We start from the raw sequence: 8,322 nt of genomic DNA on the forward strand, positions 1-8,322 counted from the left end.
CTGAGGATGATCCCGAAAGGTTAAAAAAAATACCTACTTATCTAATCCAATTTTTTCCAGATGAAGAATTAAGCTCCAAGGATTGAAGGGAAATGCCAAGGTCACGCAGGAAATGCTAGAGTTAGGGTTGGAGATCACACCAGTCTTCGGATGGTGATCCAAGGAAACAGGTGTTCTTTTAATATTTTGAGATATATATTAGTGCCTCGAGATCTTGGTTTCTAAATGCCATTCTCCACTAAAAGGAATCAGACTCCTGGGAGAAATGGCTGATTCTAGGGCAGCAGGGACATATTAAATGCCCTTGAAGATCTTGTGAGAGAAAGCAAGATTTTTGAAGAATGATGAGGACACGTCAAAAGGAAATAGCTAGCTTGAATGTAGCTCCACTTACCAAATCTGGGCAAATTTGAGCATCATGAATGAATAATGATAGAAACGAATTTTTTAAAAGAATCTAAAGTACATACTTATTCTTAAAAAATTTAAATAAATAAAGGGTAGGGAAAGATGACAATTCTTGACAGTGGAATCCCAACTAATCTACACAGAAGAAATGATGAAATTAGGAAAATCATAATTTTGCAACCATTATAGTAATAATTGATTCAGACAATTATCAATAGGTGTTAAAATCATTGGGTGAAAGTTTGCACAGTCTCAAAGTATCATTGGATTTTTTAGTTCATTACAAAGGATAAACGCAGTACCTTTACTGACAAATATCACCTGAACAAAATGATCAAAGTTGATGTCACCAATTATGGGATAAAATGACATGATGTGCCTTTCGGGATGACATACTGAGGACACACTATCTTTTATGTATTGTCTCTGTTAAAAATACATATTCTGAGTCTAATTGCAAAGAAACAAATCAGAAAAATGCAAGTTGAGAAATAGTCTACCCAACCACTGGCCTGTACTCTTAAAAAGATGTCAGCATCATGAGAGACAAAGAAAGGTTGAGGAACTGTTTTAGATTTAAAGGGTTGAAGAGATATGCCACTAAAGGCAATATGTGATCCTGGATTGACAAAGTTCTATAAGGGAATATATTCAGAGTATTTGAAATTTACATGTGGAAAATTTATTAGATAATAGTATTATTTAAATGTTAAGTTTCTAGAATTTCATAACTGTGCTGTGATTATGGAAGCGAATACCCTTATTAAGAGATACACACTGAAGTATTTGGGGGTAAAAGGTTTTGGTATATGCAAGTTACTGTCAAATGGTTTAGAAAAGATAGATAAGGCAATGTGGCAAAATGTTAAATTGATGAATCTAGAAAAAGGGTGGGTATATGATAGTTCATTGTATTGTTCTTGTAACTTTTCTGTAGTTTAAATTTTTTAATGGAACAATGTATATGTATATATTTTATTAATTTACGTTAATTTAATTTTGTTTTATTTTCTATTTTTTGTGTAAGACTGACTGGCTCTTGAGCCCTCTACCTGCTTACTGTGCTTCTGCCCTTCACTCTCCCTAAGCAATACTTTATTCTACTGTGACTTATATTATTTGCAAAATCGAGGAGGGGCGTGGGAAGAGGCTTTAAGACTGATGATATTTCTAGGAGTAGTATACGAGGGTTCAGTCTAACCAGACCAGGAGGAGCCCACATATGTACCTCAGTTAAAAAAATTGTTCCCATATACATTTTCCCTAGTAGATTAATGTGTTCTAATTGCTCTGGGGGTTTCTTTGGTACTCTGATGAAAAGCCACTTATTCAAGAACCAGAAAATGCACATAGAGACCCAGCAGAGCAAACAGCCTCCTCTTTTAAAGTATGTCTTTTGAACAGAAATTAAGACTCATTTCTATCTGATTACTTTTATCAGATAGTTGGGGCAACTACCTACTTGTAGAATCTAGGAGTAAGATTTGATTTAGGGCTGGAAAGAAAGGAATGGCAGGGAGGACCAGAATTTTTTTGGTAAACCACTGTGAGGGTTCTGAGTGTCTAGAGGTTAGAAAAAGGGAGGCCAGAGACTAGGCAGAGGTAGGAAGGACTGTGTCATAAATAAAACTTGCCTGTTTGGAAATGCAGTGGGTGTGCCACTGAACATTACTGTAGATTTTAAATGTGACTCTGAAGAAATACATGTGGACTGTGAGAATATTGCAGCCTTGGAATCCACGATTCAGCTCTGTTTCCTCAATCCAAAAGACCTACTCCTCCCTCTCCAATTTCAACCCTGTATATCTCTTAAGTGCTTTTGCTTCAGTTAAATTTCAACCCTGTATATCTCTTAAGTGCTTTTGCTTTCCTCTGCTGTTTCTCTCTCCCTATTTTTCCTCTTCTTTCCTTTTTCTCTTTCTAGACACACACACACACACACACACACACATATATCACCACCACTACCACCACCCCAGGAAAAAGAATAAAAGATAAGAGGGAGAAGAAGAAAAGAGAGGCTTCACACAATTCCCATCTTTTTCATCTCTAGTTTTAGTATCACCGAGGCAGAGTGCTGTAGTCATCAGTTTTCTTATTTGCTTGACCTTTAAAATGCAACATTCCAGCTAATGCTGAGAGAATAATGCTATATTTGCCATTGAGTTGATTTAAAAAAAATGTTAAGATAACACTTCAAAATGCAAAAGAGTGTATACATGGAAATAATTGAGAAAGATTGTAAGAGACAGAAATAAGAATGAATTCTTTAGTATACTTAACTTAGAATAAAATGAACTTAGAACAAAAATGTGAAATGAGGAGAATAGTTAGCAAAGAGGAAATGAAAGAGTAATTTGAAATGTGAGGAAAGAGAACTTCATGGCTCACGGCGCTATACATATTTTGCTGAAGCAGACAGCTCATGAAACTTGAAAAACAAAATATGTACCATATGTTTCCTTGATCGTGAATATTGTCTACATTTTTACTGTTTTATAATTTTAAGACTGAACGAAAGTCAATACACCGGAAGGTTTAGGTCTGGATTTAGATTTAGTTTAAATTGAAAACTGGTGAACTCTTTATAATAGATGACTTAGCTTAGAAAAAATAGATTACAAAGTTAGAATGAATATTTTGCTTTTTATATGAAAGGCAGAAAGTACATGAGAAAATCCAAATCACTGACTCATGCCAATTTTACAAGTGCTGCTTATTATAAAATACAGGTGTTCCTGAAATATGAATTACTCCGTCAGGTTAATGAACATGTGGGTGACACTGTGTTTAAGGTACTATTATGGAAATAAACTAGAGGATCGAGATAATTTAAAGTAAATTTTCTTTAGTTATTTTCAAGGATGGGTAACCATGGACTTTTTAAATTTTTCTTAAGGTTAGTTTTAGCTGTGAGGGACCTTCTCTAAAGGAAGAGCGTGTGATTCTCTCTAAGCTTTGAAAATAATTTCAAATTTTTATATCTTCTCCCAGATGATATATCTTTTTAGGATCTTAAGTTTGAAAGGGATCTTAGAGAGTGTCCTATAAGTTCACCTTCCCATCTGATACAGAACTCTCTAGACACTTGACAGATGGCATCAAGCCTTGTTTTACTGCTTCATGCTTCACGCTTCATGCTTCATTACATGTCTTACATGTAATATAGGTGAGTTCATATCAGTAGAAAATACTGTCTCATATTGGCTTCATAGCTGCTGCTTTCCGATTCCTATCCATTGTTTTAGTTTTTTTCCCTGGTGCAAGACATCACAAATAAGCAGACACGTACCTACTGTCATATTCTTTCTTCAGTTCTCCAGGCAAAACATTCCCAAATTCACTGTCAAACTATGTTTCTAGTTCTCTACCCTTTCTTCTTGTGCTCCTCTGGTCTCTGATTTGTCAATGTTCTCAAGATATTATTCCCCAAAATGAATGCAGTAGCCTTGGTGTAGTCTAAGCAGAGGAGAATACTGGCCATTGACCAGACCCTCCTTTGATCCAGATCCTCTACTCATACTAATTTAGCCAAAGATTTCTTTTTAGCAGCCATGGCCCATGGTTAAGATTAAAGCCAACTAAAACCCTCGGGTCTTTCAAAATAATAATTATTGCTACCATTTTCTTAGACAATTGATTTTTTAAAAATATAAATGGAAATTCTGATAGTTAAAATGTCATCTTATTGATTTTGCTCATTGTTCCAGATAACAGAATTTTGAGTCTTCATTCTGCCATCTATCACATTAAATAATCTTTAGTTCTCTGAGCCATCCACAAATTCTATCAGCACACCCTCTATATCTTTATTGCAGTCATTATTCTTTGTATCACCTCTCCTAGTACAAGTATGTGGCTCATAGTAGGTTCATGACTAGATTGGTAAACTGGCAAATAGGGCAAGGCCTGGGCCAGATTTTAAAGCTTTCCATTAGACATCTTCCAGGTTGATTTCCCACAATTATTGGTCAACACTCATTTCATTTGATTTGGTTTTTCATAAAACTATGAGTTCCAGGAAGATTCTATGTCTATGCCGCAGGGATAAGATTTTAAAGAGGGTCCTTTTAGATTGTTTAAGTGTTTATTGAACTTAAATTTCTTATATTTGTAACTGTAAAAATTATTTTAAAATTCTCATTTATGTCTGGTCTCTAAATCTGAGGAATATATTTATTTGCTTAGTTTATTGGCCTGAAGATAACAAAATACACAAGCCAATGAAAACTCCCACTCCCTCCAGCCCTCCAAAAAATGCAGAAGACAATCATTCCTATAGTATTTGTTCAGCACTCATAGGAGTGGGCAAATAAAGAGAAGCATTCCCTCCCTGGAAAGGAAGAGGTCAGAGAAATAAAAAGAGAAGGGGGTGGGGGTGGGGTGGGAAATATCTTTAAATTCTAGAGAAAAGAGTTTAAAGGAGGAGAATTTCAAGAAGGTGGGAGTACTTTCAATCACTGAAAAGATATCAAGGAAGATAAGATGAAAATAATTCATTGGATTTAGGCATGAAGAGATAATTAATAATCTTTGCAGAAGATTTCAGAATACTGAAGGCAGAAGCCAAATGAGTGAGTGGGAAGTGGTGAAGAAAAGTAAGTATAGACAGTTCTTTCAAGAAACTTGTCTGTGAAGGAATGAAGATAAGAGGAGATATAGAGTCAAGAGAAGTCTGTTTTGTTTGTTTGTTTGTTTGTTTAATTGGAGCATTTTTGCAAAGAGCCAGAAGAGGAAAAGATTGAAATAAAGGTGATTACAGATCATCTATAGAAGGCAATGAAATCTAGAATGCAAAGGACTCTTTAGTCGAGAGGTGAGTTGCCTCCTTTACTCTGATATGGGTGGAAGAAGGAAGCAAGGGCAGCTTTGGCTGCAGGTAAGTGGGGAGTTTGTAGTGCAGGAAGTTCACCTGTGGCATCAGTTTCCTCTGTGAAGTAAGAAGCAGATTGTCCGCAGATTGTGAGAGTGGGGGAATAGGAGGCATTAGATGAATTGTGAAGGTTTGAAAAATCTGCTATGAGAATGGGAGAGAATATTGACTAGAACACATAGAAAACTTGCTGGGCAATAAGAAGCTCCAAGAAGGTTCAATTGATGCAAGAAAACTATGAATTGGTAGAAATACCAATTCACATGGTCATGGGACTTTTTGCAATACTGTTTGGTAGCCTGGATGTCACACTGATGCAGGGCTGGAGTTTGCTGGGTGGATTCTGCAGAATGTCAAAGGGGCAAAGAAGTTGAGGATTCAGCAAGAAAATTACTGAAAACAAGTACTGTATAGCCTGGATAGAAAAGGAAGTAAAAATAAGAAGGGGCAGAGAGACTGATGAGAAAATGGATGGGCTCAAGAGTCTGGAGCGTAAATGAGATGAAAGCAAGGGGCATGAAAGATCTTGAGAAGAATCATGTCTATGCTAATATATTTGAGTTAGTTGTTATAAGTGATAAGTCCTCAAGAATGGGTGATTAAAGTGAAGAGGAATCATCTGCTTCTTCCCCCTCTGTATTCCCAGTTACTTAACCCAATGTCTGGAACATAATTAGTTTTTAATATATGTTTGTTCTAAAAGTGAATCAAAATGCTTTATTTTCTGTTTTCCAGTATATTATACCTATTCCCCTCTATATATTTCATTAGTTTATTATAATTATGGTAAATGCTCTAAAATGAAAGTACTGTATGCTATGAGATTGCATAACATAGGGTCTTAATCTAGTCTGGGGGGTGGGGTCAAGAAGTTTTCCTGAGGAAGTGACATTTAAGGTGAGATCTGAGAAATTAGTAGGAGTAAGTCAGGGGACTAGATGTAGGGAGAGATTTACCAATGAAAGTAAAAAGATTTCTGATATCTTGAGGTGGAAAGAAGCTGAAAATGTTCTAACTGAATAGTAACAGTGGAGGTAAAAGGATGGGCTTAAAAGAGCAATGCTAGGACATATTACATAAGGTCCCATATATACTAAATCATGAAGTGCATTTTGACCCATTAGACTTGAAATGGGATAAGTTTACTTACAACTATTTTTGTTAGCTTATAAGCATTAATAGAAATTATGATATTGTATAGATGTGTGATTCTACACAGTGATATTTGAAAGCTGAAAGATTATATTTAAAACATTTCCTATAGTCTACAGCCATGCTACCCTGAACAAGCCCAATCCTGTCTGAGATCAGAAGCTAAGCAGGGTCGGGACTGGTTAGTACTTAGATAAGAGACCACCTAGGAAGACCAGGTGCTGTAGGCGTAAAAAAATAAATAAAATAAGAGATTGTAAGCTGACAAGGTCCTTGCCATCTGCCTCACCTAAAAAATAAAAAAATAAATAAAACGTTTTCTGCAACAGCCTTACACTTCCTTTCTATAAAGCTGATTCCTTTGGATTAAACAAAGCAAATGTGATAGCCTTCCAAAAACCACTATTAAAATGCACTTTGGTTACCTGAAGAGTCTCTAGGTCTCCTTCCTCTCTGCTATTCCAATTTTTTCCCATTAGCTTCATGATTGGGTTAATTAGGTATTTGCGCAGGGAAAATATAAACATCCATTAATGAAATTCCAAAAAAGCAAGGAATAGCACAGAGACCTTTGGCTGACAGTGGGGAAGGGAGGCTCAAGTAGGTAAGCATTGTAATGGAGATTTTGAGTCTTGGTTTGCGACTATGGTCCTAGGGGATACTTGTTTCACAATTTTGTCTAATATAAACCTGTGTCAAACCTCCAATTTATCCAAGATAGTTACCATGGGCTGGCAGCTGATCTCAAGATGAATCTTGAAAGATATGTAGTGGAAAACCATCATGAAACTGGGAAATAATTGGGGCGGGGGGTACAAAACAGAAATCTCTGGGAATAGTGAAGCCTCATTTGAACTAGTGTGGGGTGTGTGTGTGTGTGTGTGTGTGTGTGTGTGTGCATGTGTGTGTATCTGTGTGTACATCTGAAGCCTAGGACAAGATGTTTCTATGGAAATTATCAATAAAGGCTCAGACTGCTGGAATGTGTCCTCCAGGATAATAATCAAGGCAGAATGGAAGCTAGGGTGTGGAAAACTGGTGAAGATAGACTGACCTGGATCATTTACTCACTCCCATCCCCTAACTCTGTCTAGCCTCTAGGGCTGGTGAATTACTAGATAGAAATACCTCCTTCTTAAGGCCGCTTCTCCTTGAAGGATGAAGGGTAGGGTAGGCCTCATGGTAGAGCCCTGACCTGAAGAATAACTTGGTGCATGATACTCATCCTGAGCAATTAATTATGGCAGTCTGGTGCTTGGAGCTCTCCTTCCTAGGATTGTTTCTTCCCCTCTCCTTGATCTCACTGGATGTTAACACAGACTGGTATCTGCCCTTTGGTCTTTTCTCATACCAAATACTCAGATACAATAGCTGATACCATCAGAGAAGTATACACTCACAGGCCAAAGTAATGAGATATCTTGAGTACAAATACTTCAAAAGAAAACAACCTGGATTACAGATGCCACCAGAAGCAAATATGTTAAATCTGATGGTTAACAAATATAAAATAAGAATAATAAATAATTGATAAGGAAATCAAAGTCAAGAATACAAGGCATGAAATACTGGCATGAATAATACCTAATAGAGATAACATAACAGATGAGTTAGATAGTAGAATAGACATGGCTAAAAAAAATTAGTATGCTGAAAGATCAAGTTAAGAAGCTCTTATAAAAAGAAGCAGGGAAGAAAAAATAAATTATAAAATAAAAGTGAAGAGATAAAGAAGATCGAATTGGAATGCAAACTTCAAGTTACAGATAATAGGAGTGTCAGGAGGAGAGAAAATAAAAATGGAGAAGAGAAACTATTTGAAGAAATGGAAGTAAATTTGCCACAATTAAAGATGAAAGACCTCATATTTATGTGGTACCAAATAAGAG

Source organism: Pteropus vampyrus, unplaced genomic scaffold, assembly GCF_000151845.1.
Source record: "Pteropus vampyrus isolate Shadow unplaced genomic scaffold, Pvam_2.0 Scaffold110, whole genome shotgun sequence".
Taxonomy (NCBI): Eukaryota; Metazoa; Chordata; class Mammalia; order Chiroptera; family Pteropodidae; genus Pteropus; species Pteropus vampyrus.